The sequence below is a fragment of the Oryctolagus cuniculus genome, chromosome 14 (assembly GCF_964237555.1).
Source record: "Oryctolagus cuniculus chromosome 14, mOryCun1.1, whole genome shotgun sequence".
Classification (NCBI taxonomy): Eukaryota; Metazoa; Chordata; class Mammalia; order Lagomorpha; family Leporidae; genus Oryctolagus; species Oryctolagus cuniculus.
This window is the reverse complement of record NC_091445.1, coordinates 50,315,662-50,340,804: the sequence shown is the minus strand read 5'-3', so window position 1 is coordinate 50,340,804 and position 25,143 is coordinate 50,315,662. Positions and strand designations below refer to the sequence as shown.

At 35.5% G+C, this 25,143-nt stretch overlaps 1 protein-coding gene across 7 annotated transcripts in view; it reads left to right on the top strand.

The window, feature by feature from the left end:
- The window catches only part of CDH12 (cadherin 12), a 1,101,741-nt gene that overhangs the window by 483,422 nt on the left and 593,176 nt on the right, over window positions 1–25,143 (top strand). The window contains exon 4 of one of the 7 annotated variants that reach the window (XM_051853851.2): window positions 21,208–21,297. The exons of 5 other annotated variants lie outside the window; for them this stretch is intronic. The gene's annotated coding sequence lies outside the window, so the exon portion shown is untranslated. Of the gene's footprint in view, window positions 1–21,204; window positions 21,298–25,143 lie in introns of all 7 variants that reach the window. One more of the 7 variants, XM_051853849.2, reaches the window with a different exon arrangement.

Genomic DNA, 25,143 nt, shown 5'->3' with positions numbered 1-25,143 from the left:
TATCTTCTTCTTTTTACCCCTTTCTTAGGAAATGTCTTGTAGATTTTCCCCAATGTTCTTTCGTAATTTGATGGTATCAGGTCATAGATTTAGGTCCTTGCTCCATTTTGATTGGATTTTTGTGTTAGGTGTAAGGTAAGGGTCTTGTTTCATACTTCTGCACATGGAGATCCAGTTTTCCCAGAACCATTTGTTGAAGAGACTGTCCTTTCTCTAGGGACTGATTTTAGTACCTTTATTAAAGATAAGTTGGTGGTAGATGTATGGATTGATTTCTGGAGTTTCTATTCTGTTCCACTTGTCTACATATCTTTTTTTTTTTTGCCAGTATCAGTCTGTTTTAATTATAACTGTCCTATAGAATGTCTTGATATCTGGTGTTGTGATCATCTGGCTTATTGTTGCTTCATATTGCTTTAGTTAGTTGGGGTCTATTGTGTTTGCATATAAGTTTTAACATTATTTTTTCTAGATAATGATAATACTGTCATTGATATTTTGATTAGGATCACATTGAATATGTGAATTCCTTTCAGTAATATGGACATTTTGATGATATTAAATTTTCCAATCCACAAACATGGAAGATGTTTCCATTTTTTGTGTCTTCTATTTCTTTGTTTAATACTATTTTTTTGACAGGCAGAGTTAGACAGTGAGAGAGACAGAGAGAAAGGTTTTCCTTCCATTGGTTCACCCCCCAAATGGCTGCTATGGCCGGCGCGCTGCGCTGATCCAAAGCCAGGAGCCAGGTGCTTCCTCCTGGTCTCCCATGGGGTTCAGGGCCCAAGGACCTGGGCCATCCTGCACTGCCTTCTCGGGCCACAGCAGAGAGCTGGACTGGAAGAGGAGCAACCGGGACAGAATCCGGCGCCCCAACCGGGACTAGAACCCGGAGTACTAGTGCTGCAGGTGGAGGATTAGCCCAGTGAGCCTCAGCACCGGCCTGTTTAATACTAATTAAGATCTTTACAATTTCAGTGCTAAAATCTATCCTATATATATACCCCTCTCTGATTATAACATTTTAAGGATCAAGTAACACTATTCAAAGTAGTATTCTTCCTTCCAGCAGTAATTCCAGTAAAGTTATGTTGTATTGATTTGAAGATGCAATAGTTCCATGCATCTAAAGAGAGTCAATTATGTAGAGATCTTAGGAAGTGGATATCACTGTGGGTATAGACTTTCAGAACTGAATTTGATTTAAATAATGAGAATTATCCATACATGTGAGTTTTACTTTATACTCTCTGTTTTGAAATATATATATAATACAAAAGTATTCTTTCATGTGTAAAGCAGAAATAGATGAAGGCATAAAATTAAATTCTTAATTGCATATTTTATTAAAGAATAAATGAAGCACAGATGTTAGGCACAGCAGGTTAAGCCTCAGCCTACAATGCCAGCATCCCATATCAGAGTACCCATGTGAACTCTGATGTTCTTCCCATCTGTCTTCCTGCTAATGTGCTTGAGAAAGCAATGTAAGATGGCCTAAGTACTATTACTCCTGACACCTAGGTGGGAAACCTGGACAGTTTCTGGCTCTTGGCTTTCACCTGTCCCAGCCCTAGCTGTGACAGCCATTTGGAAAATGAACCAGATGACTGAAGAGCCTTCTCCTTCTCCATGAAACTCTGCCTTTTGAATAAATATTTATTTATTAATAAATAAATAAATAAATAAATAAAATTTATTTATTCGAAAGGCAGAGTTAGAGACAGAGATAGAGAGAGAGAGAAGTTTTCCATCTGCTGGTTCCCTCCCCAAATGGCTACAACAGCTAAGGCTAAGGTAGGTCAGAGCCAGGAGTCAAGAGCTTCTTCCAGGTCTCCCACATGGGTGCAGGGGGCCATTGACTTGGGCCATATTCTGCTGTTTTCTCAGGACATTACAGGGAGCTGGATTGGAATTAGAGCAGCTAGGAGTCAGACCGGCACTCATATTGGTGCTGGCAGAGGTGGCTACTTAACATGCTACACTACAATGCCAGCCCCAAAATCTTTTATGTTAAGATCTTCATATATATATATATATATATATATATATGATAAAGAGTACAAATGATGAGACATAGGAGAGAAGACACTTTAATCTCTGTATACATAATTTTTGATATTTCTTTTTTGAAGCATTTCAAATATATATTTATGACACATTATATCAGTATTTTATTTTTAATTAATGAAGTAGTTGATTAAAACAATGATCGAAAATATTCCAAACCAAATAATACAACAAAATTATGAAATACTTTTGGAAAATAATATAATGTTAACTTAAATGCTTTATGTAGAATTATTCTAGTAAACTCTTAAATGCAGTTTAATCAATATTTGAGATTATAGTAAGAATGTTGAATTGCTATGAAAATCTATAGCTGGAAGGCTTATCTTTACTTTTTGTAATGCTTCCAAGGAAAGAAAATAATACAAGTAAAGTACCACAGGTGGAGTTCAAACAAATGGCCATCTATTAAAATTTTTCAAGGCATTTTATACATCTCTTATGGTTCTTGACAGCCGAGGGCAAACAAGGTTCTTTGTCAATTTATGACTGAGCCAATACCTATAAAGATCCTCCGAGATTAGTGTAAGCTCCAACTAATGTCCATTTCCTTTATGCTACATTTGGGCATTCAAGAGTGATGTCTTCCTAGCTTGCTATCAGTCTCCCAGACTCACTTACCTGAATACATAAAATGAAAAGTGATGAGCTTTTGGGGTGGACTTCATATTTGGCACATTAAAAGCTAATTTATTATAGATTAATATGACCTTAACAATACCACCTTTTCTTCATTTCATTTCATTTTTCAAGTAAGAACTAAAAGACCTTATGGGAAAAGGTCAAGCTGACTTAAAATAGGTTACATGTTGGCAAATTTTACCTATAATCCATATAAAGTTGAAATCTTCGTGTGGTCTGGTTTCTAGAATATACTGTGTTTCACAATGTATTAAATTCTTTGTCAAGAAAAAATTCAAAGATATTTCCCAAAGACTCCAAGAAAAATAATTGAAATTTCAAAAAACATTCCAATTTAAAAATATATTTTTGTGTTATGAATCCCATTCACAGGTATATAAATGGAATGAAAATTTATTTGTAAAAATCCTGATTTATTTACATGAAAAGCTCACTGTTTGTCTACCCTGCAGCCACCACTCCATTACACAAGTTCACATCTTTTCTTTCCTCACTATTATTGAGGAATGTATGCATCCCAAAGGGGAAAGGGCATCTAAGGAAATTATAATGATCTACTTTCTCCATAAAGTCATTGAGTAAAAAGTAAGAATTTGCTAGAGAGACATTATTCTCCACAATAGAAAGTAAGTAAAGTCTTCTGGAGTAGATGGGTATCTAGAAATATTTTATTTTTCTTGACAATGAATAAAAGATGAGAGCACTACCTGCCTTTTTTTTAAAAGTTCTAATATTGGCATTTAATTAAGATGCAGCATTTTGGTTTGAGGTGGCCAAAAACAGAAAACTGAAGTAGGACAAGTGGAGAGAAATGATTCACAATGGAATCTTCTGATGTACAGTGGAATCACTAGATTAATAAATTGAGGAACAATATACCAGAGAGTTCTTTTACTGTGTGTGTGTGTGTGTGTGCATAGTGCTTATATAATTTTGAGGGCTAAGATTTTTTTTTTTTGTCATTGTTTCTAAAGGTACTGACACAACATTTAAAGGAATAGCAGGATTGATCACAGTTTTTGACAAATTTATTCTCTATTTTACTTTCTTTATTTTTAAAGATTTTATTTTATTTGAGAGTTAGAGTTACAAACAGTGAGAAGAGACAGAGAGAAAGGTCTTCCTTCCCTTGGTTCACTCTCCAAATGTCCGCAACAGCTGGAGCTGTGCCAATCTGAAGCCAGGAGCCAGGTGCTTCTTCCTGGTTTCCCAAGAGAATGTAGGGTCCCAAGGACTTGGGCCATCTTCTACTGCTTTCCCAGGACATAGCAGAGAACTGTACTGGGAAGCCAGCGCCACAGGCAAGGATTAACCTACTGCGCCAGCCCCACTATTTTACTTTCTAAGAGAGGCATTTCAGATAGTCTGGCTGTCACCATAAGTGATTTCGAGAGTTAAAAAAAATCATAAATATACAAAATGTTGAGTTTACTTTCCTCTAGTTTTTAAACACTAAATTCAGCAGGTTGACTGAAAAAAATCTCAAAGGGATATTGTCAGTACTTTAAGATTAGAATTAACTGGTGACATTTCCTTAGTTCTCTAATGGTAGTGATGGTTTCATTTTGTACATCAGTACTGATTACGTGAACCTAGAAGTCCACTTCAGAAGGGAAATAAAATTATTTCTTTAAAATCTGAAATTGTGATAGAATGAGTTGATTTCCTGTTTTTTTTTTTTTTTGACTTTTAAAATTTTAAGGAACTCTTCTGCAAGTATTAAAAAATACTCTCCAGGATGACAATTTTGTGGTTGTTTACTAATAATTGGTGAGAAAGCATGGTTTAAGTATCTTGGAAGGGAGATGGAATTGTCTTTTGAGTTATTGTAAACAGTTTGCTTAACTCCTGTTTATATTTTAAAGTAATATCATTATTATATCAAGGAAAGTTAAGAAAATGTATTCTTGTCAGTTTTCAATATATTAAACAGAAGATAATGCTTGCTTCTCAAATATATGTTAACAGGCTTGGGGAGATTAATTTAAAAATATAAGATAAAAATAAATATCTCAAGAAAATATTTTAAACTTCAGCTCAGCAAATGACATAAATATGTGACAAAATATGAAATAAATTTCTGCACAACAAGGAAACAATTACAAGAGTGAAGACACTGACAGAATGGGAAATAATATTTAAAAACTGTGCATCTAGTAAAGTTTATTTTTGATGTCTACATAGTAAATGGTGATTAAAAAAGATCAATAAAGAACACATTTATTTTTAAATTTACAAATCTGAAACTGTTCACTTTATATATTTCTATGGAAATACAAAACTGAAGAAGTTAACTTTGATTTGTATTCATGCTGGTATCCATGTAAATGATGATTTAATTAATGGCATATTACCAATGACAGTACACAGAGAAGTAAGTAGTTGACTTCAGTGTAGGTAGTTCATGAATTTTTGGGGAAATATAACGTTATGCTCTGTAGTGTTTATAGAAATATGCATTTTGTGTACATATTGTGTAACATGAAAACAGTGATATAGATATACACAAATATCCACAATATTTAACAAATTTTGTTTGTTGAAAAGCATATATATCATAATAATAATTTGGTCAAAATGTATTTAGCTTCGATTCTATTAAAAATTATATGAATTCTATCATTCTAAAAATGCCAACATATTACTATTAGAAGGAAGTGGACTCATATTTGTTTAAATTTTTATTAATTTATTTGAAATTCAGAGTTAACAGAGAGGCAGAGAGAGATCTTCTATGCTCTGGTTCGCTCCCCAGGTGGCCACAAAGGCCACAGCTACAGTAATCTGAAGCCAGGAGATTTTTCCAAGACTCCTACGCAAATGCAGGGCCCCAAGGACATGGGCCATCTTCTACTGCTTTCCCAGGCCATAGCAGAGAGCTGGATGGGAAGTGAAGCAGCTGGGACTTGAACCAGAGCCCATATGGGATGCTGCACTGTAGGCGGCAGCTTTACCTGCTGTGCCACAGCACCAGCCCCTCATATTTTTTTTAAAGAGTTATTTGACAGGATGAAAAAGAGGGAGTGGAGTAGGAGTAGGAGTAGGAGTTGGAGAGGAAGAGAGAGAGAGAGCAAGAGAGGGAAGAGAAGGGGAGAGGAGGGCAGGGGAGGAGAGCAGAGGGGAGGAGGGAGGGAGGAAGGGAGGGAGGGAGGGAGGGAGGGAGGAAGGAAGGAAGGAAGGAAGGAAGGAATAGGTATTTAGATTTTCCACCCACTTATTTAATCCCAAATAACTGCTATAGCCAGGATTGGGTCAGTTGAACCCAGGATCCAGGGACTTCATTCGGTTCTCCCATGTGGGGGCAAGGGCCCAAGTACTTGAGCCACATTCTGCTGCTTTCCTAGGGATTTATATCAGAAATGGGGCAGCCAGGACTTGAACACACTCTGATATGGGATGCGGGTGTCTCAGGTGTTGGCTTAACTAGCTGTGCCACAACACCAGCCCCAGACTCATGTAAACTCCTGATATAAATATTAAAACATAAAACTTGAATGTGTACTATAAGCCAGAACTAGAGGGTAAGGAAACCTCTGACTATACACTAAAGATATAGAAATATCCGTAACCCAAAATTTGACTGAGGGTCCCTGAGAATTCTATCACAATGCATCTGTCTCAAAGTCACACTCAGCACTCATCAGTGACATTTAAAATACTGCAATGAAATAATTTTTATCTTAATTTGTTTTGAATAATATACTCTTTCCAAATTGTGAAGATCATAGTAGTATGGCAGTATATCTGTTCAGTTGGATTTATTTTCCCATTCATTTATCTGTCCTGTCATCTGTCCATCCACAATAAAGTAATGAAAACCATCATTAGTCTGGTAACATGTAAAGAAGTAGAGACAAAAGTAAAATTGGATTCCTGATATCTTGAAATCTCAAAGTAAGAGATTAATATAAGGAGCCAGTGCTGTGGTGTAGCAGGTAAAGCCGCTGCCTGCAGTGCCGGCATCCCATAAGGGCTCTGGTTTGAGACCCGGCTGCTCTACTTCCGATCCAGCTCTCTGCTATGGCCTGGGAAAGCGGTAGAAACTGGCCAAGCTCTTGGGCCCGTGCATCCAGTGCATCCACGTGGAAAGACCTGGCTCCTAGCTTCAGATCGGCACAGCTCTGGCCATTGTGGCCAACTGGGGAACGAACCAGCGGACGGAAGACTCTCTCTCTCCCTCTCTTTCTCTCTGTCTCTCCTTCTCTCTCTGTGTAACTCTGACTTTCAAATAAATAAATAAATATTTTTAAAAAAGAGATTAATATGAGCAATATAAATTCACTACTGGGTGCAATTTCAGAATAAACGTCTCTAAAAGTACTCTCCAGAAGTACCTTGCAATGATGTGTTAAGGTTCTCCTGAGCAACAGAACCAATAGGATATTATCTATCTGTCTATTTCCCCTTTGTGTTCTATCTCTCATATGTCTATATGCATCTCAATACATATATTTTTGTCATCTACCTGTATGCATTTATCTGTAGGTTTCTATACATTGACAGATAAAAGAGATTAATTTGGGGAATTGCCTCAATATAATTAACAAGTTGAAGAAATATATTTTAAATAAATGAACTGAGGAATAAGAGTATTTATTTTTCAAAATACTTCAATTAGAAATTATCAAGGAACATATAATGTATAAAAATAAAATTTTTGGATCCAACTTTGTGGTACAGCAGGTGGGGTGTTAGCATTCCATATTGAAACATGGGTTGGGAGTCCTGGTTGCTCTGTTTCTCATCCAGCTCCCTGTTAATGCACCTGAGAAAGCAACAGAAGATGACCCAATTCCCTAGGCCCCTGCATCCATGTGAGAGACCCAGATGGAGTTCAAGCCTCCCAGCTTCAACCTAGTCCAGCCCTTTCCCCTGCAGCCATCTGGGAGTGAACCTGTGGATGGAAATTGTCTCTCTCTCCATCTCTTCCTCTCTGTATTACTATGACCTCAAATAAATGAAATAAATGCTTACTATATATATATATAATCTTCACTCCACAGACATTTTTCCTACTAATGAATATGACAGTTTAGTTAATTTTCTGTTTCTTTGTTTTGCATTCAGTTCCAACAAATTAAAAGTAACTGTCAGAATAATGATGTTGAAGCACTTTCCTTGGTGAGGGAAGTGGTTAAAACTAATAGCTACAAGGGAGTTGTTGGACTTTTGTAGATCAATTAATTTCAAAATCAAAGCTATGATGTATTTCTTTAAGAAGAAAACTTTATTCCATAGAGATTTAATTAAACTGCTAGTTACCTTCTCATACTTTAAGCTTCCATAGAATGTCGCTCCATTTTGCTCATGTTGTGACATTTATTAGTATCTGTTTATCATGTGCTTATTTATGTGTATAATTTATCTCCTTTAGGACTTTATGCTCTCTGAAAATGGCATAGATAACTGATTTATCTTGTGTAAGCCATGAGCTGGGCATCTACAAGCTATTTAATAATACTATTGAATGAAGATTTCTCACTGTCAAAACCGGTTTCTAAATATTACAAACCAATACATCACTGAAAAACTAGAAACGAGATGATCTTTACTAGGGCAGCACATTTATTAGCTACCTGCAATTTCTGTAGGCATTAGAAGAATGGATTGAGTCCTGAGCTTCACTATTATTTCAAGTTACCAGGCAATAATAAGGAAAAGCAAAAGTTACCTCCAAATTGTGGATCTACAATCTTAGAAAATTAATTATTAGCAAGTGTATTACTAGAGGGAGCACTACATCAAATGTGGATAACAGGTGAAATTTTCTGTTAAGGCAATGTAAATTAAAATATTTATGTCTTGCAATTGAATGATCTCTGTCATAGATGGAAAAAACAATCTGTTCTATGAGTTCATATTTTAGTTTGAAAGGTTGCTTTTTATATTACTATACTTAGGTAGCATATAGTTTTTTCTCTATTGCTGGCTCTTCTGTTTGATGAAGGTTTGCATTGATGTGATTCTAAAAAATGGAAAGTGCTTGTATTTTGTTATCAATCTGCTTCTTTCACCTTCAGCACCCTTTCACTTGATGTAAACTGTCGTGATCTAGGTAAGCTATTTACCAAAAGACATGCACAATTAGATGTCATACTCATATATTCTTAAACATATTTCACTCAGAGATTCTTTTGGCTAACAGTTTAAATCCTCTGTATATGCCATTCATGAAGGTGTCACCTTTGCTTTCCATCACTCCTAATTACGCCCCATAGATTTCTTATCTAGCTTATAATGGATAATGTATTAAAAAAATTCTAGGATGCCATTTCTATGAGGTCATCTAATTTTTTTTTGGCACAAGAAAATACACTCTTATCTTTTAAATGTGGCCTATGTTAAACTGGAAATGGCAAATGTCTCTCTTGGTACCTCTTTCAATATCTGCATTACTGCTTACCACAGATGCTTAGTTCTGTTTTCCTTTTCCCTTCTTTCCTCTTTTTCCTTCTCTCTCCTCTTTACACACACTTTTTTACACACACATACGCACGTCAGCCAGGGCTCTGTCATTGTTTCCCAGCTACCCAAAGACATTTATTCTTTGGAAAAATAAAACAGAAGAAGATGATTATTAAGTTTCAAATTTGTATGTCATTGAAGACAGTCTCAATCCATAGAGACTAACTATGGAAAGGTTTTCTGGAACAGAAACATCTTCCTCATATCTCCTAATATATGTCACACAAAGTATTTTTCATACGCTTCCCACATAGTAAGTCAGTTGGCATATAAATATTGCTTGTATTACCTAAGTTCAGCTCTTCTCATGTGCACCCATTGCCATTTAAAGATCAAGATATTTAATAAAAATTTATTTATACACCTGGAAAAGCATATGCTGATGAAGACCATCTGCATTTTTCCATTCACTTTGCAGGAGAGATGTAAATAACATGTAAGGAATGTTAGCATTATTCACTGAGACTTAGTTGAGTGTTATATCTTAATTATTTTGTTTAATTGATTTTCTCTTCAGAGACTGCAACATTTTTCATTTTAAAATAAATGTCTATTAAAGACACAACTTCATTTATTTTATGTTAGGATAAAGAAGTTCTTTAAATATATCCTAGACAAAACATAAATATATGAAAACATAATAATGAGTGATCCATTTCTGTTACAAATTAAATAGCTCCTTTGTAGTTTATAGTTCAGTAAGCTGTCAATATAATGAAATTCAGTGGATCAGTTTATGTGAAGTAGCATCAATGTATTGATTAGTTTTAGGAATACAATATCAGTGAATCTTGCTCAACCTCTTTTATTGGATAAATCACAAATTTAGTTAAATTCTAAATGAACTTTCTCTGTAAGACTTTATCTTTTTTGCAATTTCAGATAAATTCAGTCATCAATACCAGAAAGACCTGGATCACATAAAGTGCATTTGAAAAAAAAAGTAGGAGAGTATTTGTTTATATGAATTTTTTATCTTGGCTTTTTAATATATTCTGTTGTTTAGTTATTCAGATTAATGGCATGATATTCAATGTTGTATTAAGGATAGAATACATCTGAGAATCTCTCAGCCTTTGTCAAATTCATTCAAAGTGGTGGCTATTTTTTGCTTTCAGCATTTTCTAGGGATATTTCCTAATTGTTCGTACATAAATTGGTAAAGAAAATAATAGGTGTAATAACACAGCAAACTAAAGTTACTTAAAAATTTTAATGCATTTTTGTAGTTCAAGAAGAGCTACACTTAATATTGAAAATTTACTGAAAGCCCACATTTAAGAAATGCATATTACAACACCAAATAGAAATACTCCTGAACTTTTATAACGTTAGAAGTAATTGACATGAAATAAGCATTTTTATAGGGAAATTTATTAGCACAAAGATAGTTTCTATAATTACATTTTGTTTTATACCTATTCTAATTAATTTTTCTTCTCTCTAATCTTGGTCTTAAATGCAAGAAATTTGAGTCTTAATGCTAGCTCTGTAGCTGAGGCAAAAACTTGATGCATATTTACCTATTGATAATAAACATAAATTTATTAACTACTACTGACATACATAATCCTATTGGGAATGGAACACTTTTTATATCAAGCCAATGATTTTTACTTGAATTAATATGACAATAATCTCATTTTTAGTACTAAAATACAAAAATAGAATAATATAGTTTTATATATACTGGTAATCATACTCCCTTACACCATATTAAGCCAAAGAAGTATTTTGTGTAGTTCCTTTCTTATTTATGAACCATGATAATAATAATTATTTTTGCATTAATTGTTTAAAGTATTACTTTAGTATTTCTTAAGAAAATTTTATGAGCAAGTAAGACCTACAAAATCTCTTTCAGTATGTCAGTCATAAAATAGTTGTCAACTGCTCACTTAGACAGAAACACAGGTATAAAGTAAATACCAGAAACCAGCAATAATTGGTGGCAACTGCAAGGATAAATAACGCTCTCATCTCTCATGGGAATATCCAACATAGGCAGTTTTGTAATTCTGCTGATTTTTTTCTATTTCTACTATGCTTACTTTGCCTTTTTTTGATGGCAGAAAATTCTATGTAACTGTATCTATCTAGCTCTAACTATATATACATATTTACACAGATACTTATCTAGGAAAAGGCCATTCAACCAGTTTCAAATATTCAGAAAGTGGTTACAAAGTAAATCTAGCAAAACTATTTGTCTTGATTCTTTTTGTTGCTTCTGGTGTTTTTATCCACAGAAAACTATCTTTTTTTCTGCTTAAACCATCAATTAACACATATATACAATTCTACTTATTGTTATTTGTATACATCATTCATTTCAGCAATAGAATCATTTGATCCTTGGGGAAAAAAAACGTAGAAAATTGTTACTTTGAGATCTGAGACTATGTCTCATGATTAAAATGGTTTGGGGTTTGTTAAGAGTATCAGATGTGTAAGAAGATACACATGATCTTCAAAAACTTCATGGAAAATTAATATTATGAATTATGGATTTCAAATTTTTGAACCAAATGGACTTATATTTTAATTCCCATGAAATCTTTGAAGTTCCTGTTTGTGTATTTGTGTGTGTGTACATGTGTGTGTACTGAGAACTTTGACTCTAAAAAATGATCATTCTGAGATTTACTAAACAAACGTGGTTGCCTGGTTGTGTTAGGATGGAGAATATTCTATCTAAACCCAACAACAGCATGGATTCAGTTTTTACACAAGCTATATTTTCATTGTAAACCGAGTAATAAACATAAATTTAAATGAGAAAATGGTTGACAGAATTCATATGAATATAAAGAATCCCTTGTTAGTTTGAATGTGAAAAGAATATCAATTTTCTAACTTAAACTGTGATAGTGAGGAGAAATCATAATGAAATGAAGAATTCAATAGATCAAATGACAAACACATTAGAGAGCCTTAAAAACAGAATGGGTGAAGCAGAAGAGAGAATATCGGACTTAGAAGACAGAGAATAGGAAAGTATACAGTCAAACCAAAGAAAAGAAGAGGAAATTAGAAATCTAAAAAATATTGTCAGGAATCTACAGGATACATTAAAAAACCCAACATTCGGGTTCTAGGAGTTCCTGAAGGCATGGAGAGGGAGAAAGGATTAGAATGCCTTTTTAGTGAGATACTAGCAGAAAATTTCCCGGGTTTGGAGAAGGACAGAGACATCCTAGTACAGGAAGCTCATAGAACCCCTAATAAACATGACCAAAAGAGATCCTCACCATGACACGTTGTAATTAAACTCACCACAGTGAAACATAAAGAAAAGATCCTAAAATGTGCAAGAGAGAAACGTCAGAAAATGTGAAATCAGTAAGGTTTTCAAACTTTATAATTTCATTAGTTGTTATTAGGTTCTTTTGTATTTAGAAGGAATTATTCTTTTCTAAAATTATGTAAACACTCCAAAATGATTTGTTTTTACTAAGCTTCAGAAAAATTAGTTTTTGAAGATGGCTCTTACTTACTGTTTTGACAAGAAATCACATTCGACCATGCTGAAATAGTCTAAAACTTTTTGATCATACTAATTACTTTTATTTTATTTTTGGATAACCCAATACTAAAACAATGACAGATGGTATGCTTGTTTAACAGGGCATTATCAGATGAGCTGTAGTGATGTATAACTGATGGAATAACCCAATCCAAAGATGACTCATGTGCTTTTATATGAAGACATTTGTCAACCTCTTTTGTTGGTCAAAGAAAATAATGGTTCCATTTATATAAAAACAGTACATGTATATGTTTCTATACACACGGATGTATTAGCAAAATAATGTGTTGCTTGATTTTCAAGCAAATCCTTGAAAATAAAACCAAGTACCCCAATGAGGTACCAAAAACTTCCAAGATTGGGCACTGAATGCTGATGTGAATAATATCTGGACCAGGATACTTTTCCTTAACAACATCTTTTCAGATACTACCAGTTGATACTGCATGGGAGAGCCAGGCCCCTTTAAAAAGATACTGAAAGCTAAGAAAAAAGATATATATCTTTTTGTTATCTTTTTACAAACAGAATGGGTGTACCTCACTATTTAATATTTGAAGTTTAATTTAAAAAAGACAATAATTGGACCGACATCATTTAATTCCACTTAGTTTTGTAAGGAATTCAGAACAGCAAGAGTCTTCCTAGATATCAGTTTTAGTTCTCTGAAGGCAAGTGATGTTATGATTCCCAGTGTTACTAGAACACATTTATATAACATCATTACTGTTTAATGTGAGAATCCCCCTTGGCTGAAAATTACCCATAACAAGGAAGATATCACTACCTTATTTCTACTTCAAAATGCAAATTTGTTTAGTAATGACAGTCATTATTATGCTCCAATGGAGCAGTCATCTAGCATCATTTCCAGTATTGAAATTAATCGTAGTCAACATGCATATCCCACTGAATATATTTTTTTTTGCTTGTAGATTTATATGATAACAAAAGACAATATGGTGCATGTGGGCAATTTCACTAAGAAGTCTGCGTCTTAGTGAGGCTCAGCTCTGTTGGAACTCAGTTGGCCTCAGTCAATTAAGTCAAATTTCTAGTACTTCAGTGTTCCTCCAGCCTGCCCTAGTTTATAACATGATGATGTTATTAATCCTAGTGATAAAGATGAAAGGAAATAATGCAAGTGACAACTGTTTGAAAACCATAAGCCATTATTTGGATGGTATTTATTTTATTTAGGAGTTTATAGCACAGTGGGGAAAATGAAAGGGTTTTGAAATACATTTAATACACATCTATGGTCATCTTGTGTATCTATCAATCTCTGTATCTATATACCTATCTGAGAGACAGGCTGAGCTCTCATCCATTGGTTCACTCCCAAAGTTCATGCCTCTCCTGGAACTACGCCAGGTCAAAGCCCAGAGCAGAACCTCAATTCATACTTGAGCTATAATCACTCCCTTCCAGATACAATTCTGCAATGGGAGAATTGGGAATAAGAAGTTGGAGCCAGGTACTCCAGTATGGAATAGAAACAGCTGGCGTAATGATCACTGGGCTAAAAGCCCAACTCACATCTAATTTTTCAAACCTCTTAAAAATATTTCCACCAATGAAAAGCACACAGTGGTGGTCTCTTTAGAGTTAGTTGCCTCTGTTGTGTTACAGAACTTGAAGCAAGACTCCTTGGCTTTCATTATCCACTGCTCCCTGGCCAGTCCTCTCTTATGTCCCAGGCACTTCAAGAGCTTTGTTTGCTATCTTTAGTTTAGCTTTGCTTAGTGCCAAAAGCAATCTGCCCTTCTAATAGGGGTTCTTTTCTTATTTATGCATGTTTTCTAAAACAGTCTACTATTTCCTGTTTGGATGTTCACACATTTATATGGAGTAAATGGTAATGTCCCCAAAGTGCTGACTGCAAGCCTTATCTTCCCACCAGCAGAGAGCACTACCACCCACTGATTCACTCCCCAAATGCCCTAAACAGCCAGATCTGGGCCAGACTGAAGGAACTACGTTCTGTTTTCCCTCATGACAGCAGAGTCAAGTACTTGGGCTGTCTCCTGCAGCCTTCCTAGACACACTAGCAGGAAGCTGATCAGAAGCCAAGCAGTGGGGACTCAAACCAGCACTTGGATGCTGGTGCCACAATAACAGCCCCTGTTACACCTTTGCTTTTGCTTTCCAAATTGTGTCATCATATACGGAGTACCCCATATGCCCATTCTTCTGACTATATCAAGTGAAGGCTTGTTTGTATCAAAGTTTGTCAATGCCTCTGCACAACAAGGATTCCATTATATATACTAGAACTCATTTTGAGCTTTCACTTTATGTTGAGTTATTATAAATACTGTACACCCAGATCCTATAGTTAAGACTCTGATCCTCAGTAGATTGCTTTCCTGGTTCTCACACTGAGTGGACTAAATCCGCAGTTTGAAACATACATCTCCACTGTTCAGTTGCATTTACTCCATTGCTCAGCTGTCAGGAGTTTCACATTGTTGTACCACAGTTAACTATTTCACCCAGAGAGCTCCACCTCCAGTATCCCTATTAATCTTGAGAAAAGAAATAGTTGGTTACATTTTTAGTATCCAGGACTTTATTTCCCAACTCTCAGGGAAGAACTCTGTGGGTGTAATTTACAACATTGTCTTCTATCTTCACTTTTTCTCACATTGGTATTCTCTACAGAACTCGTAAACTCACCAAGTCAGCAGGATAATCCTGTAAGATTTCAACTTTTTCTTCTCTCAGTAATTCTTTTGCTTCCAGAAAACAGCTTCTACATTGCAAGGATTTTTCCCTTTTCTTTTTTAAAGAATTCTTATCATCACCATGCCTCCAAACATCAGGCAACATACCAGAAGGAAAAGGGTAGGCATGTGAAAGGAAAAGATAGGTAATTACTGACACAAACTCCTGAATAACTAAAGTAGTTATAGAACAAAATGGATTCAATTTCATTGCTAAAAATACCACATATAAAATAACTCAGGTTTCTGAAAACTTGAAAATATAGCTACATTAGAGATATCAGTAAATAATCCGTTAGATTTCCAAATAAAAGAAAATGTCTAAGACTGTGATACTGAACACCTAACAAAGCATTAAACATCAAATATTTAAAAGATTTTAATTTTGAAAATATGCCAGTAATTGATCAATTAAAAAGTAGTAATATAAATAATCAAATTTGATGTGGCAGTGAGATAAAATATATTGTTTCCTTGGAGAATTAATTGATTTGTTCTCTGAAGTGAAATGTTCTATTAATTATTTTCTCTCAGATTAGTACTATCTGAGGCATTAAACCTAGTAGTAAGGAAAGATGCTGTTTTTTGAAATACTCTTCAATCTCACTGTGATCATACATAAAAGACAAAGTTCTATACAATACAAGCATTTTAAAATAACATGTACTTTAAATAACTGGACAAGATAGTATTTCCCTCATAGGGCAAACATCATTAAATTACCATCATAGAATTCTGTAAGAAAAGTACTGAAAAATAACATTTACAGCTTGAGAAAGTCATTGCTAACTTTGTGCTTTTTAGAATGAATGTGGCAACTATGACCTTCCAATGAGTGTGAAATGGTAAGACATATATACATCCTTGAAGAGCTGCTGTTTAGAAAATATGATGGCATCTTATTAATCATTAAATAATTTATTTCAAAATGACATACAACATGCCTTTTTTTTAAAAAAAGATATTTACTTACTTATTTGAGAGGCAAAGTTATAGACAGAGAGAGGAAGAGTGAGAGAGATCTGTCATCCACTGGTTCAGTCCCCAAATGGCTGCAATGGCTGGAGCAAGGCTGATCTGAAGTCAGGATCCAGGAGCTGCTTCCAGTTCTCCCATGCTGGTGCAGGGGCCCAAGCATTTGGGACAGTTTCTACTGCTTTCCCAGGCCATCAACAGGGAAGTGGATTGGAAGTAGAACAGCCAGGACTTGAACCAGCACCCATATGGGATGCTTGCGCTGCAGGCAGAGGCTTAGCCTACTATGCCACAGCCCTGGCCCCATGGCATGACTTTTAAAACACTATAGTTTTTGACTAGAACTCCTCTATTCCCAAATAACAGTCAATGGGTTTGAAGCAATGTAATATAGCATGTTCTCAGGTGTTTATTTTACCATTATTTGAATAAATATTGCATGGACAGTTGAGAGCTCAGGCTTGCCAGGGCCACCATCTTTGGTACACTTGTCCAAAAATGGCACTATGCAAAGCATGATTTAGCTTCACCGCATTAGGCCTTTTTTCATATCTTCCCTTATCTGTCAATTCATTTCTATTGTCAGAATGTTGGTTTTCTTCATTCAATCCAATTTTAATGTAATCTTGGAAAGATTTTATATACCAGACACTTAGTAATATCTGTATAGTTTTACTGACACCGATATTCTAGAACTGCATAGGCATTGTATACCGTCATGTTAGCAGATGAAGACAGTTGAAGCTAAATAAGCTACTTGATGAAGCCTGATATTTTACCAGAATTCACTGTCTTGAGCTTTCTTTTAAAAACTTTTAGCATGTAACTTGGCTAGTGCTTCTTTTGAGATTACAGATATTAGACTGACAAACATATTACCCTGCTATGTGAAAACTCAGTCCTTCTCAGGTATATTCTAATCTTGTGCAATCCCTATTGCCCACATTGTTGCCTACAAATGCAAAGACCTAAAGCAACTTAGATTGCTTATGTAACAGAAGTAAATTAGAATTAACATGAATCCACAACATTTTGACCAAGTACTTTGATCATGTTCCAAGCAACTTGTCTATCTGCAAGTTGATTTACAAATTACTGTATTCTGAACTATTATCAATAATTGCATCCAAAATGTAATGTTTACCATGCATATATTTTAGGTAAAAATGACTGAAATTCTTTGTCCTAGTTTCCTTAGTAAAAGATCACATTACATAATATTCAGCTATACAAAGAACAACACTATAAAGATTCTTAAATATTAAGTAAAAATACCACTGAACTTTTAATATCCAAATTAATGAGAAAAAAGTAAACAGTTTTTGCTTTCCTTCAACATCTCCTCATGCTAATGTACTTGACAATTCTATTCTGAGGGTGCAGTTCCAATCTGACTTTGGTTTCAATAAAAATAACTGAACTATAATAATATGTATAAATACAAAAAAGTCAAAATTTAAAAAATATTCTTGGTACTTCTACTATCTGTAAGAATGATATCTTTCAATAGACATTCTGTTGATAAATAAATTTAAAACTTTTACTGTGGTATCTGTGGATTTATATAATCTTTCATATAGGAAAATCATAATTATCATTTATGAATGTGTAGAATAATAAAATTTACTATTATATGCATAATACATGTATGTGTATATATATATAATTCCATTACTGAAATTATGAATACAACATGAATTTACTGCCATATAGTTAATTAACTTTATTTATAGTTAGTTGATAACTTATGATGTGTAAATATATATGTGTGCTTAATATACCCTTATATTATAAAAAATAAGTGACGCCTTCTCAGGAGGTTCACAGTCTAAAACTCTGTACCCACATTTTCATTCATTTGTTTGGTTAATCTTTTAATAAACTACTAGTTCATCAAATTTTTAAAGATTTGCTAGAGTAGATCTATAATAAGACAGAGATTCAAAACACTTTTATGGAAATGAAAATACATTTTATGGAATAAAACCATATTTGGGTAACAGCAAACAATCTTCAGATCTACTGATTGGAAGTAAGAAATACAAAATAAAGGGTTCTTAGCTAATACCTTGGGTGTCAGGCTAAGAAATTATATTAATGTCATTTTGAATTGGGGTGGAGGATTAAAATTAGGCAAAAGAATCCTAAACAATAAATAAAATAAAATTTAAATATTTGAAACCAAAGAATTAGTCACTTGCAATGTGAATGAGACATGCTAACAGAAAAAAGTTGTGATGTCAGATGAATAGAAATTTGAGTATAATAAGCTTTGTATTGGTAACAAGAGATTATTGCATTCTTAAACTTGAAAATTCTTCCACAAAGTGATGTACTCCAAAGAAGGGAAATCTGCTGATATGATCTTTTCAGGACACCATAATAGAACACCATGGACTGACAGGCTTAGAATTAGCAGAAATTTATTTCCAACAGCTCTGGGAGCTGAGAAGTCCAGATCAAGACAACAGCAGATTTTGGATCTGATTTGGGCCTCCTTTTCCTAGCTGGTGTTGGCTGTGTGTCCTCAAGTGGTAGAAGGGGCAAGGCAGTTTGTTGGGGCCACTTTTACAAGGACACAAATTCCATAGTTGGGGTTTGGAGTAGTGGTTAAACTCTTGATAGGATGCCTGCATCCCACAAAGGAGTGCCTGGGTTTGATGGCAGACTCTGTCTCCAGATTCCAACTTCCTGCTAATGCAGATGCTGGGAGGCAGTGTTGACAGCACAAGTAACTAGGTCCCCTTTACTCTTGTGGGAGATTTCAACTGAGTGCTTGGCTCCTGGCTCAGCCTGCCCATCTAAGCTGCACTGGGCATTTAAAGGGACATGAACTAACAGATGAGGATTCTATCCCTCTCTTTCTTTTTCTCTTCCCTTCAAAAAAATTTTTGTGGCTAACTCCCAATTCATAAAAGCTGTACCCTCACAGTCTAATCATCTATCAATATTATCATTGTAGGTTTTGGAAGTAAGGATTTTAGTGTATGATGGGGGCACAAATACCCAGTGCATAATACTGACATTGAGCGTCTGCTGTGTGTCAGGCTTTATGCCAACAACCCTCCCTGTATTACTATCACCGATATCAAGGGCATAGTCTGGTTACTGCGGAATTCTGTGTCACTGATGAGTGCCTCCCATAGTGAGCAACTGCTCTAAGTCTGTTAAGTATGTGAAGTGATTCAATCTATGATAATATCCTGCTAACACCAGCTTACAGATAAGGCTATAAAAACTGATCTATACAAGTAATGGGGTATTAAGTCCCAGAATAAAAATTTGGTTAGAAATACCTTATTTTTTCAAATACAAATATCTTTTTCTGTAAATATATACATATTTTGTTTAAATATATACACACATGTATATATGCACACATATGTAAGTGTGTACATATGTGTCTGTGCATTTACCTGACCTATCATTTAACATTTCTAGTCTATGCAAACACTATATAGTTCTCTATGGGATCAAATTTCTGAGCTGAAGCTTTAAACAGTGAATAGGACTTCAGTTAGAAAAAATAAAACTCTTTTACTCTAATCCAATTAGTTTTTTCACTACCTTGGTTCAGCAAACAAAATAACTTCCCACACCAAAAATAAATGAAGCTTAGGATGCGGAATTTCAGGAAATTGACAATAACTTCTTTGCCATCTCTAAGGGTTCAGAGTCAGCTTCACAATTTTATTCCATCTGCCTCAGAATCTCAGGCTTAAAAGGAACCACACAGTTACTGTAGTGAAATGTCAGGAGCCTGAGCTAGGAGCAGAGATGTCATGGATGCTGCTTCTTACAGGGCAGTGGAGCATTCTTGCCCTGACTCTTATTTTTTTAAAGATTTTTACTTCAGGCCGGCACCGCAGCTCAATAGGCTAATCCTCCGCCAGTGGCGCCAGCACACCGGGTTCTAGTCAAGGTTGGGGCGCCAGATTCTGTCCTGGTTGCCCCTCTTCCAGTCCAGCTCTCTGCTGTGGCCAGGGAGTGCAGTGGAGGATGGCCCAAGTCCTTGGACCCTACACCCGCATAGGAGACCAGGAGAAGCACCTGGCTCCTGGCTTTGGATCAGCGCAGTATGCCAGCCGCAGCAGCCATTGGAGGGTGAACCAACGGCAAAGGAAGACCTTTCTCTCTGTCTCTCTCTCTCTCTCACTGTCCACTCTGCCTGTCAAAAAAAAAAAATTATTTATTTATTTGAAAGGCAGAGTTACAGAGAGCAGAGGCAGAGAGAGAGAGAATCTTCCATCCGCTGGTTCACGCCCTAGATTACTGCAATGGCCAGAGCTTGGAAGATCCGAAGCCAGGAGCCAGGAGCTTCTTCTGGGTACAAGGGCCCAAGTTCCTGGGCCATCTTCTACTGCTTTCCCAGGCCATAGCAGAGAGCTGGATTGGAATTGGAGCAACCGGGTCTCGAACCGGTGCCTATATGGGATGCTGGCACTGCAGGTGGCAGCTTTACTCACTATGCCACAGTGTCAGTCCCTCTTGTATCCTTTAGAAATATATCTAAGGTCGATTTTAATGTCATTTTGCACATAAGGAAATCCAACCTAAAACTGGTTTTTTGTACTGCTCAAAATAAGATAACTGATACATGGCGATTGGAAACTTTTGTTCACCTCTCCTCAGTTCCATATTTAATAGCATATTTTTTTTTGTTCCTTTCCAGTTACCTATAGGTGTTCTGAAGCATACATGCTCCAAATTGTACTGAGTAACATTTCAAAGAATCATTAAGATATAAAACTCCCCAGCTTTAAGTTGTCTGACTTTTTCACTGACCTTTTCCAGCAGGTTGTGCTATACATGAATAGATCCCTTTAAAAGGAGCTCGTAGTGGGCAGTCAAGCTCCGAACAACTTTCAGCTGTCAAGGGCCTCTGTAGTGAGTACCATGTTTCATGTTCAGCTTTCATGTGATGCATCGATTTCTCTGGTTGAAATTCTTGCACAAGATACGTTCAATACATTTTTAAAGTACTGTTTTTATATTACTAAAATCTAGAAGTTATTATACCATACAGTGATTGCATTCACACACATATGTTTGTGTGTAAAGTTACATATCCATGGTAGTTTTAAGTCATTTGTATGACATTTTCTTTCAACATTTGGAGCTAATAATATGATTTGAATGTTTTACATTTAGGCAACCATGAACCAATTAGGGAAGTAGAACTGACAATAATCTGAGAGAAAACAATCCTAGAAATTATGTAAAGGATTATCTTAAGAAGTCATTTAAATAATGCTAAAGATGTAAATGATAAAACTTTCAAAAAAGTGACTAAATGATTCTTTGAACTAAGGACAGTTAGGTGATGTTAATCCAAAAAAAATTTCTACAATGACCTATTTTCTTTAATTATGTATAAGAATCCAAGGTGCATTGTAGCAACCACTAAATCCAATCTTGGTTCCTGGAAAATACCATGATAACTAATTCTGTTCTTCATTTTGATGCAATTAGTAGTATAGACAGCCTTGAAATTGGTTTTATGTAGTGTGTGCTTACTCCAGTAACACTATGACAAAATTTCTTTAAATATTCTATTCTGAAAAATGGAGAAATGTGAATTTATGATAATTAATTAAATGATTTTAATTGATTTACAAAGCATAGCTGAGTAGAACACGTAACTGAATTTGCAGTCACAAATTTAGGATTAAAAATACTTTTGATATATTCACATTGGTTAGTGATAAAGAATGCATTGAACCTTTACATTAGTAATTCACCTGAAGGCAGCAGTATAAATTAAGGAATCTGTGGCAGACACAAAACGGCTGCCTTATATTATAGAACTGTGATTCGGATATTTTCTGCTGATTATAATGGTATATGTACAATTTAACAAGGTATATATTACAAAAGAAAGAAGAGAACTTTCTGCCTTAAATTTCCAAAAAACCAACTTAACAATTACAGTACAGAGAAAGGACTAGTTGAACAGCGCTTCCTGTGAAAAAGTACTGCAGGTGCAAGGCCATAATTGACTGCAAGCTCAGTGTGAGCTATCAGCATGATAGGAATAGCAAAAGAAGAAAAAGTCTACAGTCACTTTAGCTACATTAATATAAGGGTAATTGTCCATACTGTCATGGGCCTTTTTACACTGTACCCATCACATCTGTTGTAGATTGTGTGTTTAATTCAAACACCGTGCTTTATTTTGGAAGTGGCAAGAACCCAAATCAGCGAGGACAATAGAAGCTTTGAAATGTATTTCAATTTGGGAAAGATCATATTAAAGGGTTTTGATAACTTATTCAAAAGACCTTCAAGAGCCAAAGATGAAGAGAAATTTAAATTTGAGTGATGCACACACACACACACACACACACACTGCACATACAAACACACACACACCTTTTCCAGTCAGAAGTAGGGTAGACATTACCTTGTGAGTTGGTTTTCTCTGGGTAAGTCTACAAAGGTCAGTAATCTTAATGATTCATTTTTATAGGTATTTTGTTCTTTATGCAAGACTCAAGATAATTTTTAAAGGAAGGCCTTTAGGGAGAAGAGTTTCTTGGTGTTCACATTTCTATAAAACAGCTGATCTATGACTTTCTTATCTGTCATGATGCTTGATAGTGTACTGTTGTCATAGTTAGATGGCTGTCGACAGTATGTACTTGCTACTATGGATAAAATGTGAATTTCATGCAACCTTAAAATCTCATAATGAAGTAAAATATTTTTAAATTTTATACAGTTAAGTCACCAAGTTAATGCCATTTTTGATTTTCAGGTTAATCAACACACTGATATTATCATTGCCTCATTATGGCTATACATATAATATATCTCATGTGCTCATATGACAATTTAAACTGTCGGTTATAAAGCAACAGCATAACAAATTTTTTGTCCTTTACCTTAAGTGATTAAAATATGACTATGATATAGTTATTTAAAGTGATTCTTATTTTTAATCCAGCAAGAAACACATGATTTCTTTGGCATTCATAAAAATAATTGAAAATGTATATGGTAACTACATATATGTAAGTCAGCTATCTTGGATATCTTGGATATCAAGGACATAAGGTCCAGGTTTTGCCTAAGACAAGGCAATTAGTTTTTTATTAAGATTTTTTTTTTAACTTTTATTTAATGAATATAAATTTCCAAAGTACAGCTTATGGATTACAATGCCTTCCCCCCATAACGTCCCTCCCACCCGCAACCCTCCCCTTTCCCACTCCCTCTCCCCTTCCATTCACATCTAGATTCCTTTTCGATTCTCTTTATATACAGAAGATCAGTTTAGCATACATTAGGTAAAGATTTCAACAGTTTGCTCCCACACAGAAACATAAAGTGAAAAATACTGTTTGAGTACTAGTTATAGCATTAAATCTCAATGTACAGCACACTAAGGACAGAGATCCTACATGAGGAGTAAGTGCACAGTGACTCCTGTTGTTGACTTAACAAATTGACACTCTTGTTTATGGCCTCAGTAATCACCCTAGGCTCTTGTCATAAGCTGCCAAGGCTATGGATGCCTCTTGAGTTCACCAACTGTGATTATATTTAGACAAGGCCATGGTCAAAGTGGAAGTTTTCTCCATCCTTCAGAGAAAGGTACCTCCTTCTTTGATGACCCATTCTTTCCACTGGGATCTCACTCGAGGAGATCTTTGATTTAGGTTTTTTTTTTCCCCCCAGAGTGTCTTGGCTTTCCATGCCTGAAATACTCTCATGGGCTTTTCAGCCAGATCCGCATGCCTTAAGGGCTGATTATGAGGCCAGAGTGCTGTTTAAGACATCTGCCATTCTATGGGTCTGCTGTGTATCTCACTTCCCATGTTGGATCATTCTCTCCTTTTTTTATTCTATCAGCTAGTATCTGCAGACACTATTCTTGTTTATGTGATCCCTTTGGTTCTTAGTCCTATCATTATGATCAATTGTGAACAGATGATCACTGGGACTAGTGAGATGGCATTGGTACATGCCACCTTGATGGGATTGAATTGGAATCCCCTGGTATGTTTCTAACTCTACCGTTTGAGGTGAGTCAGCTTGATCATGTCCCGAATTACACATCTCTTCCCTCTCTTATTCCCACTCTTATATTTAACAGCCATCACTTTTCAGTTAAGTTTCAGCACTTAAGAATAATTGTGTATTGATTACAGTATTCAACCAAAAGTATTAAGTAGAACAAACAAAAAAATACTAAGAGGGATAACATATCAAGTTGCTCATCACCAGTCAGGGTGAGGGCTGATCAAGTCACCGTTTCTCATAGTGTTCATTTCACTTTAACAGGTTTCCTTTTTGATGCTCAGTTAGTTGTCACCTATCAGGGAGAACAAGTGGTATTTGTCCCTTTGGGATTGGCTTATTTCACTATTTATTTATTTGACAGGCAGAGTTACAGACAGTGAGAGAGAGAGAAAGAGAGAAAGGTCTTCCTTCCGTTGGTTCACTCCCCAAGTGGCCGCAATTCCCGGAGCTACGCCGATCCAAAGCAAGGAACCAGGAACTTTCTCCCAGCCCCCACGAGGGTGCAGGTGCCCAAGCACTTGGGCCATCCTCCACTGCTTTCCAGGCCACAGCAGAGAGCTGGACTGGAAGAGGAGCATCCAGGACTGGAACCGGCACCCGTATGGGATATCAGTGCTGTAGGCAGAGGATTAACCTAGTGTGCCACAGCACCGGCCCCAAGGCAATTAGTTTTGTATGGTGTCCTCCATGCATTTTTATCCATCATAA